This window comes from Notamacropus eugenii, chromosome 3, assembly GCF_028372415.1.
Source record: "Notamacropus eugenii isolate mMacEug1 chromosome 3, mMacEug1.pri_v2, whole genome shotgun sequence".
NCBI classification, from domain to species: domain Eukaryota; kingdom Metazoa; phylum Chordata; class Mammalia; order Diprotodontia; family Macropodidae; genus Notamacropus; species Notamacropus eugenii.
Genome location: NC_092874.1, coordinates 104,790,634 through 104,803,366, shown reverse-complemented (window position 1 = coordinate 104,803,366; position 12,733 = coordinate 104,790,634). Strand labels below are relative to the sequence as shown.

Sequence of the window (12,733 nt, the reverse complement as noted above, 5' to 3'; positions counted from 1 at the left end):
GGGGAATTCAGCTCTGAAGTGTTTAATATCAGTAATCAGTACTGAGCATTATGAACATTGCTATTTGTGACATAGACACATAAGTCTTAGAAAAGGAGGAAGAAAAGGAGGAGTGAAGAAAGGAAGAAAGAAAAGAAGAAAAAGATATTTAGTTATGTAGTTGTAATATTTTGTCATTATAATAAGCAATGGGGATAAAAATACAACCATTTTGGACCTGACTTTTCATGTTTTCCATTCTTTCCTCCCCCACCACCTAGCTCATTCATCCCTAAGCCCTGAGTGGTTTCCCTCTGTAACGTTGCACAGCTAATTGACAGGTATTTTGGAGGCTGACTTCCTCACTTTACAAATAGAATACCAAGACCATGAGAAGTGAAGTGATTTGTCCAGGGTCAAACAAGTGTTAAGTGTCTGAGGGAGAATTTGGACACAGCTTTTCCGGATTCCACCTCTAGCAGACAATTAATTTCACTGTGATTTTACCTTTCCTTGTCTTTTGTTCTCCTCCTCACACCCACAGCCACAGAAATGGACCCTGTACTGGGCTCTAAACTCTTTGTGACCACACGATGGTGCCATCCCCTTTACTGGCCTCTGTGTCCATCCTGCAAAGAATCTTTAGATACACCGAAATTACTGGCAAGGGCGAGTATGAGCAAGTCACTTAGCTGTCTAAGCCTTGAATTTCTTCATCTAGGAAAAAAAATGTGTAGTGTGTAACATGTGTGTGTACATGTGTGTATGTAGTGTATACTTTATAAATATGTACAAAATGAATATATATATGTGTACACACAGATATGCATATGTAAACGTGCACTTATACACACACGCAATGTAGAGAAAATAGTGTTTTCTTTACCTACCCTAGATAGTTACCCACAGCAAAATACTTTGTCAGCTTTGAAGTGATAGAGAAACAAGGTTTCTTACTATTCCATCTTCATCATCTTCAAAAACCTAGAGTGGCTGCCCATTGCCTCTCACAGTCCAGCTGAAATGCCTCATGGCTCCAGCTGACTCCATCTCTGTCCCCATTTGCAGACACTAGATTCCTCTTGGATTCACCTCACATAATTGTACTTGAAAGACTTTATCAGTCAAGGCTTGATTTGTTTTTTTTTGCTTTCCCATTTCTCTCAAAACTCAGCTGGAAACACACCTATTCCCAGTATAAGGTCAGTTCCTTTGAAGGTACAAGTTTGTGTCTTTGAATCCTTAGAAGAGTGGCATACCAGATAAGGACCAAACCTTTGTCAGGAAGACTTGGATCAAGTCTTACCCAAGATACATGCTGACTGGGTGACTCAGAGAATTGACTTAAGAAATAATGAAAAGTCAGGATGAAGAGATAATCCAACCTAAGAGAATTGGGAGGAAGTTAGCTAAGAGCTGACCTACTGAAATAGTGTTCTGGTCAGTTTGAAAAGTACATACCTCCAGGTAGGTACCACTGATCTACAAACAATAAGCCTTTTGGGGCAGCTGGGTTGGCAGCAGACTCAGTTTCAAGAAGTTCCAACTGGACAGTGTTGGAGTCAGATGGGTGATCAGGGGGAAGACTGCTAGGGCCTTAACTGGTGCTGGACCAAGGCCCAGATGTGCTCCCTAGACAAACTCCAGGCTGTGACTATCAGTAAACAGAAGTGAGCAGAGGCTGGAGTGTCTGGTTAGTGTGGTTGGGGCCCTGCTGACTGTAGTCACTTAGAGGACAGCAGAATTTCTGGTATTGGTTCTAGGGCAGAGGGGTGAGCTAAACTTTACAACCATGGGAGGGACTGTAGGGAGTGAGAGTATTTGTGGTGACAGCACTACAGGGGATCCTGCCCTGGTCACAACTCAGGTCACAAACAACAGCCACAAAACCTGAAGCTGGAGACATTGCACTCCCCGTTCCCCCATACTCTGGACCAGAACCAGACTCTAGCACAAGGTTAATGCCAAGAAATAAGTCCCTTAAAAAATGGAGTAAACAAAAGAGAAAGAATCCAATCATAATTAGTTAGTATGTTGATAGAGAAGCTCTGTGTTCAAACTCAGAAGAAGATAATGAAGGTAAAATAGGTATATCTCCTCAGAAATAATAAGTAAAGTGATTACAGACAGAGTTTTTGGATGAGCTTTAAAAGAACTAAAAATCAAATTTGAGAGGTTGATGAAAATTTAGGAAAAAATTAGAGTAAAGCAAATAATTATGAAAAGAAAGTCAACCAATTGAGAAAAGCATCAAAAAACTTATGGAAGAAAATAACTCCTTAAAAATCAGAACTGGGCAAGAGGAAGGTAATGATTACATAAGACACAGAGAAATGATACAAGAAAACGAATAGAATGAAAAAAATAGAAAAGAATGTGAAATATATGATCATAAAAATAATTGACTTGGAGAACAGATCGAGGAGACACAAGATAAGAACTGTTGGACTACTTGAAAGCTATGATAAAAACAGTCTAGAGACTGTTCAAGAGATTATTGAGCAAAATTGCCCTGCAGTTTTAGATCCAGAGGGTAAAAAAAATAGGAAAAATCCACCTATCACCACCTGAAAGACATCCCAACATGAAAATTCACAGAGAAAAACTATGTTTTGAAGCTCTCAGGTCAAGGAGACAACACCATAAACAATTAGAGAAAAGAACAACTTAATACTGTGAAGTTGCTATCAGGAAAACACAAGAGTTAGGAGCTTTCATATTCAAAGAACAAAGGACATGGGACATTATATACTTTAGAACAAAGGAGCTGGATTTGCAACCAAAAATAATTTGTCCAGCAAAGCTGAGTGTAATGCTATAATCTGTAATCCTGTAATGCTACTGTCTGTCTATGTATATTCCTTCTAGTTGTACTATTAGTGATACAATTTTTAAGAATTACAAGTATCATCTTCCCATGAAGGGATGTAAATAGTTTAACTCTGGTGAATACCTTATGTTTTCTTTTCTCTTTTAACCTGTTTGTGTTTCTCCTGGGTCTTGATGTTGGAGTTCAGATTTTTGGTTTAGTTCTACCTTTCTCCTTTTGAAAGCTTAAAATCCTTCTATTTCACTGAATGACTATTTTCCCCTTTGATGTATTGTGCTTACTTTTTTTAGGTAAGTGATTTTTAGTTGTAGTCCTTGCTCCTTTCCCCTTTGAAATGTCATATTGTGTGACCTTTGATTTTTATATGTTGTAGCTGCCAAGTCCTATGTAATCCTGATTGTGACTTCCCAATGTTTCAATTGTCTCTTTCTGGCCACTTGTAGTATTTTGCTTTGACCTGATAGTTCTGAAATTTGGCTATAATGTTCCTTGGAGTTTTAATTTTGGATGTCTTTCCTGAGGTGATCAGAGGATTCTTTTAATGCTTATTGTGCCCTCTCGTTGCAGGACATTAGGGCAGCTTTCCTTGATAATTTCTTGAAAGAGGCTGTTCAGGTCCTCCTTTTGATTATGGCTTTCAGGTAGTTCAATGATTCTGATATTACCTCTGCTGTATGTATTTTCAAGGTCAGTTGTTTTTCCATTGGGATTTTATGTTTTTTTCATTCTTTTGATTTTGTTGGATTAATTCTTGATGTCTCATAGACTCATTAGCTTCCACTTGCCCAGTTCCAACTTCTACGTTATTCTCTTCCTCAATTAGCTTTGGTACTTTCTTCTTTTATTTTCTATTCATCCAATTGTACTCTTTAAGGAGTTATTTTCTTCAGTAGATTTTTATATCTCCTTTTCTATTTGACCATTTCTACTTTTTAAGTAGTTTTCCAGGTGGTTGGCACTTTTTTCATAGTTCACTTACATCACTCTTTTTCCTTTCCCTAATTTTTCTTCTACATCTCTTATATGATCTTTAAGCTCCTTGTTGAGCTCTTCTATGAGTTCTTTCTGGGCTTTAGACCACTTCCCTTTTGAGTTTGGGATTTTGTCCATAGGTATTTTGACATTGCTGTCATCTTCTGAATTTATGTCTTGGTAGTCCCTGTCACCATAATATTTTTCTTTGGTCAGTTTCATTTATTTTTGGGTTTTACTCATCTTTTTTTTTTTTTTTTTACTTTTTTCCTTTATTTTATATTTGAACTCTCATTCAGGATGGAAGGGGCACTCTCTCAGGCTTTTTGTTTCAGTGGATGCAGGCCCTGGTTGTTTACCTGGAGATGCTGCCCTGAACCCCAGGGGGAATTCTTGTGGGGGTATCTGGTGCTGCTAGAGGCCATAGGAGTCTGGTACTGAGCTGGAATCCTAGTGGTGGTGTCTGGCATGTCTTGATTTCTGGTTGGAGGCTTCTGTATTTTTCTGGGCCTACACTGAAGCATGTGGAAGTCTGGCCACTGGAGGATGCCTGTTTTCTAAGGCATGTGGCTGTTCCTGGTGTTGGGAATTGTCTGCTTCACCACACTGGGGCTCAGGATCTCCCCCTGGTTTGCTGAGATGAAACTTGCTTCTGGTTTACTGAGTTGCTTTTGTATTTGCATCCTCTATTGCTTCCATGGCATTTTACATGTAGCTGGTGATTAGTAGCTTTAGCATCATTCCTAAGAAGATAGTGCACTGCACCTGAAGTCAGGGAAACCTGATTTTAAATTTATCCTCACACATTTACTAGTTGTGAGACCCAGGGTAAGTCTCTTGACCTCTGCCTTCATCAATTTTTTCCTCTATAAAATGGAATAATAATTGCACCTACTTCCCAAAGATGTTGTGAGGATCAAATGAGATACTACTTTAAAAGCACTCTTCCTGTTAGATTGAATTATAATTTCTGTTCTTTAGTTCTATGTTGTTTTTTCTTATGAGAAAGTATTTTGATTTTTCAACAAAGCATTCAGTATTACTTACAACTGATAAATGTATTAGTAATCAAGTCTGTACCATTCTAGTAAAGCACACCTGAGGTGCATCCATGGGGGTTTGGTGGGGGTGGTTGGGGTAACTTCTTATGACAATTTCTCCCTTAAAATAGCTTATTGGGATGTGCTTATGTACTACCATCTAGTGGCAGTGAAAAGTACTGAAAAGAAGAAATAAGCCCAGGTGAAAACAAGCACACATAAACCATCACTCTTCCCACTTCAGAGGAAGAATCTGAGGGGTTGTGAGCAGGTTGCACAGCTTAGAAACTTTGATGGCAAACAATGCTGGCTCCTTTTGGCACCAAGGAACAGGTGGAAGGATGGTGAGGAAACAGAATGACTTCATGATGTTGAATTCTTGGCAATATCAGATTTCGAGTAGCTCCACTTCCTTTTCTGAGATCACTGCAGCAACACAGGTTGATTGGTTGGTTGTCGTCCTTCGTCTTCGAAGAGGACCCAAATGACATCACTATTGTAACGTGAAATGTCATTGTGTCCGACTGTGGCTGATCAGACCAATATGAGCTCAGAATGCTCTACCACAGGTTGGGCACAGATACTCTGTATGAATATTTGGGGTAGATATCCCAAATTTGTGCATCCTGCATTTACTTTGTGCAATCTCAATTCTGCTTTGCTCAAAGGTGAAACTATTTTGTGAGAGTGATATATCTAATGCCAAAGTGAGAGGAAACTTTTCAGCATTTCCTAAACTATGGGTCTTTGAATTTTTTAAATATAATTTTCTTCAATCTCCCCACTTTTCCTTTATGCTCTTAGGCTGGGGAAATGAGAAAGAATTGCCCTTTCTCTCTTTAACTCTAAAATGACTCCCTCCCATCTTCCCCATAATCCCCCTTTACCCTTTTCTCAATTTCCACCCAGTGTTCCTTCTTTTCCTTCTTGAGGAAAAAGCAGGACAGATTTCATCCCTTGTCCAGGAAACATTCCATTAACAACCTGAAGCCAGCTGCACATCTTTACTAAGTCTTGTCTTCTTCAGGACATGATCCAGCTACCTTCAACCTATTTTCACATGGCCTCATCTTGAAGCTCTTCACCCTTCTTGTCACCCTCCTTGAGATACTCTTCAGCTTGTCAGTGTCCTTCCTCAAATTTGACACTTGGAATTAATGTCATATTCCACATATTTTCTTACCAGAAGAGAAGTAGAGTAGATTGGTAACAATATGGAGATTGTGCTTATTATTCAATTTGTTCCTATAATTCCTTTACATAACATAATTGTATTTGATAATTTTTATGTGACTACAAGATATATAAATATATTAATATATAAAGCCTATTAAATAAATATAAAATAAAATATGTAATTTAAAATAATATACAATTCATATTTGTGTGCCTGTATATATAGATATCTGTGCTCGTGTGTGTGTGTATTTGTGTGTGTGTATGTGTGTGTGTGTGTGTGTGTGTGTGTGTGTGTGTATATTTCTCTAAACCATTTCCCACTCCCTCCACTCATCAGATTCATCTGTACTATCATCGTGCTCCCAGGAAAAATCATCACAGGGAAACTCATCAAGTGGAGAATATATGAGCTTTTGTATTCTCTCATCATCAATATTCTCTGAAATCTCTACCTACTCCTCTGATTGTAAGGTTCCAAGGTGAAGTACAAACACCTCTCAAAGCCTCTATTTAAAGAAGTCTCAGAATTTTGAGCAAATTTTTTATTTCCTTCCATCTGTACTGCTTGGTTTGACTCCACCATCATCACACACTTGGGCCCTGCCTCTCCTCCCCTTTCAGCTTCCTTTGTATATTGTTTTCCCCCATTACTATGCCAATCGTTCTGATCTTGCCAATCTATTACGATTTAAAGATTTGAGTGACATAGTTTCTGGCTAATTTAATCACTTCATAAATAATACCAGTAGGTTATTACTAAAAGGATGGTCATTTGTCTATCTTTCTCAGACCAAAGACCCCTAATTTCTGTAGATTTATATGATTTTCGAAGAGAAGGTGTTCCTGAGGCTTGCCTTCTCAAATACGACTGTTTAATCAAATGGGAGTGGGCTGTCTTGGGTGAATGACTTAGGTCACTCAAATCTTAGTCAAAGATATTTCAATATTCATATTACCGGTCTTGATAATAGAAAGAATCAACATTTCCCCAGACCTATCTGAGCAAACACAAACAAAATAAGCATGCATGCATCCATTAGCCTAAATTTAGAATTTCTTTTACTCTCTGATTAGATCTCGAACCGGGTAAATCTCTAAAAGAGCTTCCTTACCCTGGTTGATTTGTAGATGAACAAGTAGAAAAGAGAAAACAAGCCTTGGTCCTATTACAATAATTAGTTATTAGATATCATAGAGAAATACTCATTTCTCACAGAACTGATATAGGTCTCATAGAGATCATCGTGAAGGCCTTAGAGGAAAGACATAATGTGGGTGTGGGGAGATTGGACAGGTGGTAGCCAGATCTTGAACTGAAAAATGGTTGGACTCTGAGAGGAAAATAGAACATCCAGAGCCATGTGGCCAGATTCCAGGATCACTTGGGGATCACTGGGAAGGTCCTGGAAAGAAAGGATATTTCTAAACTCAAATGAGATAGGAGCTTAGGGTCATGGAGTGGTAGGTGAGGAAGAAATCAGTTGATTAAAAAAAGCAGGCTTAAATTCCTAAGGATTTCTCTTGTTGGCTGGCTAAGTGTAGCTGACTAGGGAGTCTAGTTACAAAAGAGGTATCATATTCTTAGGGCTATCAACTAAAGAACTGGGGAGAAAAGCTGAAGACCAGTAGACAGCAGCTTAGTGGCAGCAATTCAGTAGAGCCCCTTCACAGAGATCAAGATAGAACTGATAACAGATTCACAAGAAACCTCAGCTCCAGAGGTTCTCCAGAAGCATCTCCCCTGATTATATCATCAAAGGATGTTGGTTATTCTGTCGGGAAACAAGCATTAGCAGTAGAAACATGAGTTACTGTGATGATGAATTTTTATGCATCCTTTCTCTTAGTAAATATGTCAGCTCTGTGTATGTGACAATCCTTTCTTTGTTACTTATTTTGCTTTACTAAGTAGATGTCCTTTGGTTTGTGTGAATGTAATCTCTGGTTGTCATGAGATGTCATTTTGAGTGGATATTGAATCACAATGTGCCTAGAACCTGACTTAGCTTTTACATGTGAGTAGAGACACAAATACTCCTATTGGTCTCCGGCTTCTTTGTTCTCCTTTATCCCTGTTCTTTTAAAAAATTGTCCTTCATTCTCCTTTAACTCTCTTTCATAGGCACACATAGAGTGGGCTGCATGTGCTGACAGGCCCTTTTCCTCTTTGCTGTCTTGAAGTCTTTTTACTACTCCTGTTCTACCATGTCTTTCTCTGGTCCGTCCATCTCTTTTATCAGTTCCTGAACTGGCTGATTTGAAGTATTTTATAGAACCCTAATGGGACAGAACCATTGATTTAAAGTTTGAAGGGCCCTCAGAGATCAGATAGTCCAACCCCTTCATTGTACAGGTGAGAAAATTGAGGCCTAGAAATGTTTGGAAGTGTAGTTATTGGTAGAGCCAGGATTTGAATCCAGACCTTTTGATTTCACATCCAGTATGTTTTCTATTGTATTGCATTGCTTCTCATTTTACTTATAGAGCAGAACTGGCCCTGATTAAAATGAAATAGGAGAAGTATGTGCTTTCATTCCATGCCAGCCTACCACTCCTTCTCCCTTTCAGTTACTCAAAAACTTCGCAGTTACTTATCCCCAGCTTCTCAGATAACCTGCCCTCCCTACTCCTGTACTTAACCTTATAGGATACTTTTTTCTCTGAGTAGAAACCTATCCTGTCCCTTTCCTTTTCCTTTCATAGAAACTCACCAGTCTTGCTTCACATTCCCCCAGGGCCTTGCTATTGACTGGAATCAGGAACAACTTAATGCAGAGGTATTACTTAATGCTACTCTTGTGGAAAAGATGGAGAGATGTGGGTTGAGTGATTGTTAGAGAGATTCAGAACTGTTTGAATGGTGGGGCTCAAAAGGATGCAATAAGTAGCTCAATGTCAACTGGACACCTATAACGTAGGATATGATACACTAGTCACAGAGAGGAAAATAGATGTGTGAATCCAGAGCACAGATGGAAAACTAAGTGTTTACATCATAGACAAGAGGATGTTTAATAGTGGGGGACTGGGGGGAATTGGTAGATAAGGGCATCACTACAAGAACAAAAGATAATCTGGTGGAACCTTAGAGATAGACTTAAGGAAGGCAAGAAGGATGGACAGGGAAGAAGGGGGTTCTTGAAAGGTGCCAGGATCAGTAGCCCATATCCAGATATTTCCTTGGCACTGGCTCTGATTAGGGATAAACAAATAGAGACTGGGTTCAGTGAATGATCTATGTCAGATTTGTATCCATAGAGGTGGTAGGATTGTTTTCTAATCCACATCAGGCACACATAGTGTCCTCCTGATCCTCCTCTGTCTCTTCCAGCTAGGTTCCTGCAAAAAGCACAGAAGGCTGCTTGGGGAGTCTGTCCTCCTATCAGATCTCTTCTAGGGAAGATGTCCTGGAGCATCAGAATCTCAGCAGAGAAAGAATGCCCAACCTACTTGTTCTCTTCTTCATGGTTATCTTTCTCTTGGAATCTATGGCAGGAATCATAGCAAATGGTTTCATCATCACAGTGCTGGGCAGAGAGTGGGTGCGATGTTGGAGGCTACCCCCTAGTGATATGGTCCTGGTCAGCCTGAGCATCTCCAGCTTCTTTCCACAGTGGGCAACAGTTCTAAGCAACTTCTATGCATATTTCTCCCCAACTAATAGGTTATACATTCTCTTTCTATACTGGGTGGCAGTTCTTAGCAACTTCTACACATATATGTCCCCAACTAATAGCACTATATACCTTGGCATTTTCTGGAATTTTATTATTATTACCACATTCTGGTTCACCATCTGGCTTACCGTTTTCTACTGTGTGAAGATTTCTTCTTTCACTCACCCAATCATCCTCTGGGAATTTCCCAATTTGTCCCCTGGCTACTATTGTGGTCCCTACTGATATCCATATTGATATTCATCTCATGTTTTGTAAAGACCTATCATATTTTCCAGCATCCAGTCATTGGAAATTACTTAGGAAAGACCACTTTGGATGATCTCAAAGGAGCATTACAGAGGCATTTTTTAATGTGACTGAAAATGTTTATTCTGTTCATTCCTTTTCTCTTCTTTTTTGCCTCCACCATTTTGCTAATTTCCTCCCTGTACCGACACCTGAAAAATATGTAGCACCATAGTGCTGGTCCTTAGGATCTGAGTATGCAGGTCCACATTACAATCCTGAAGTCCCTCTTCTTTTTCATCCTGTATACATCATTCGTTCTACCTCTGATCATCACCACCTTTGAACCTAATTGAGTTTTTACCTCTCCATTTTGGGTATGGGAGGTAGTGACCTATTCTGGCATCTCCATCCATCCTGCCTTCCTGAAAATCTCAAAATTGAGAAGGATTCTGAAGAAGATGCTGCATGGCCATGAGGCTGCATGAGGGGTGTTCAGCTCTGAATTGTTCAATATCATTAATCAATATTGAGCATTACCAAAATTGCTGTTTGTGATATAGACACATAAGACTTGGAAAAGAAGGAAGAAAAGGAGGAGTAAAAAAGGGAGGAAAGATGGAAAGGAAGGAAAAAGATATTTAATTATGTACTTATAATATTTTGACATTGTTATAAGCACTGAAGATACCAATACAGTCATTTAGGCACTGACTTTTCAACTTCTTATTCTTTTCCCTCAATACCTAGTTCATTCATGCCTAAACACTGTCATTTTTTTCCTCTATAATATTTTATAGTTAATTGAATTTTATTTTGCAGACTGATTTGTACAGATAGGGTACTAAGGGCATGAGAAATCAAGTGATTTGTTCAGGGTGAAACAACTGGTAAGTGTCTGAGGCAAAATTTGAACCTAGCTCTTCTTGATTCCCAGTCTGGAATACACTTCACTATGATTTTACCTTTCCTTGTCTTTTGTTCTCATATGCACACCCACAGCCACAAGATTAGCCCCTGTCCTGGGCTATAAACTCCTTGTGCCCACATGTTGATACAATCCCTTTTACTGGCCTCTGTGTACATCCTGTAAAGAATAGTTAGATACTCCTCAATTACTCCAAGGATGAGTATGGGCAAGTCACTTAGCTCTCTAAGTTTCTCTTTCTTCTTCTAGGGAAAAAAAATAAAGATCATCGTGTGTGTGTGTGTGTGTGTGTGTGTGTGTGTGTGTGTGTGTGTGCAATGTATGCTTTATAAATATGTGCAATGTGCATGTGTATGCACACACACATAAACATACATTCATACACACACACATATAAACACCATGGGGATAATATTATTTTCTCTGCCTACCTCAGGAGGATACCCAGGGCAAGGCATTTTGTCCACCTCAAGGTGATAGAGAAACAGGATTTCTTGCTACTCCATCTTCACTCTCTTCAGAAACCTAGAGTGGCTGCCCATTCACTCTCACTGTCCATGAAATGCATCATGGGCTCCAGCTAATCACAACTCTGTCCCCATTGACAAGACACTTGACTGTTCTCATTAGATTCACCTCAGATGATTGCACTTGAAAGACTTTTTCAGTTATGGCTTGACTTGTTTTGCTTTCCCATTCCTATCAAAACTCAGCTTGAAACACACTTTCTATTCCCAGTTCAATATCAGTTCCTTGAAGTCACAAGTTTGTGTTCTTGGATCCCAGAAGAATGGAATAGCAGATGAGGATCCAACTTCTTTGTCAGTAAGACCTGTCTGTGTTCAAGTTTTACCCAAGACATATACTGACTGGGTGACTCAGAGAACTGACTTAAGCTCTCAGGGTGCAAGACAGTTCTTTAAGTTTATTGGTTGTAGAGCAGGTACTGATCTGCACTAGGATTTCCCTACACTAATTAAATCCCAGGTCTACTCTCCACCCCCCCCACCAATAAAGACAAAGCAATATTCTATCACCTAAAACAATACCTTAAATTAAGAAAATTTAATAAGCCTCCATTATGCCGTAGGACACAAAAACTGCAAGTATTTATAGAATGCTTTAAAGTTTGCAGAGTGCTTTGCAAGTATCATCTTATTTTATCCTCACACTAACTCTAGCAGATAGGTGCTATTATTACCATCCTTTTTTACAGAAGAAGAAACTGAGGCAAGCAAAGATGAAGTGACTTGCCCAGGGTTATACAGATAATAGGTGTGTGAAGCTGGATTTGAACTCAGGTCTTCCTGACTCCAGGTCCAACAGTTGATCAACTGCACATAGCTGGTGTAGAGATGAAGAAAAGAAATGAAACAAACCTTTTTCTCATGGGGGTTACTTTCAGTTGGGGATCTGACACATAGTAGATTAATAAATGCTTGCTGAAAGAATGAATTAAAAGTAAGATACGTTTAGTTTAAGCATAATAACATTGTTCCAGACTGTCTAACTCCTTACCCCAATCACTCTAGCAATGTCCTGCCCTGGTTCTATCCTCCTTTAGGGTAGTCCCCAATAGGAAAAAGTTTTAGGGGTGATAATAGTGGAAGTATCTCTTACACTGCTATGGAATGACAGAGAAAACCAGCCTTGAAAATAGGAAGAGAGAAAGAAAACATGGTACTCTTCTAGCAGAATTGGCATCTTCTTTCTAAAGCTTTCTAAAGTTTGAGCAGAACTTTGATAGCCAGCTCATGATAGGAAATTCCTCCTCTTATTTCCATGGTTTGAGAGGATCAGAGACATAAATGAATTGAGTTCATGGAACCAATACCTGAGATGTGGAGCAGAGGCTGTCTGGAGCTGAGATCCAAGGTGATATAATTTATTTGTGCACAAT

General features: G+C 39.2%; 1 pseudogene; it reads left to right on the top strand.

The window, feature by feature from the left end:
* The first annotated feature begins 9,428 nt into the window (after positions 1 to 9,428).
* LOC140531224 (taste receptor type 2 member 134-like) lies at positions 9,429 to 10,393 on the top strand (annotated as a pseudogene).
* Positions 10,394 to 12,733: the final 2,340 nt, after the last annotated feature.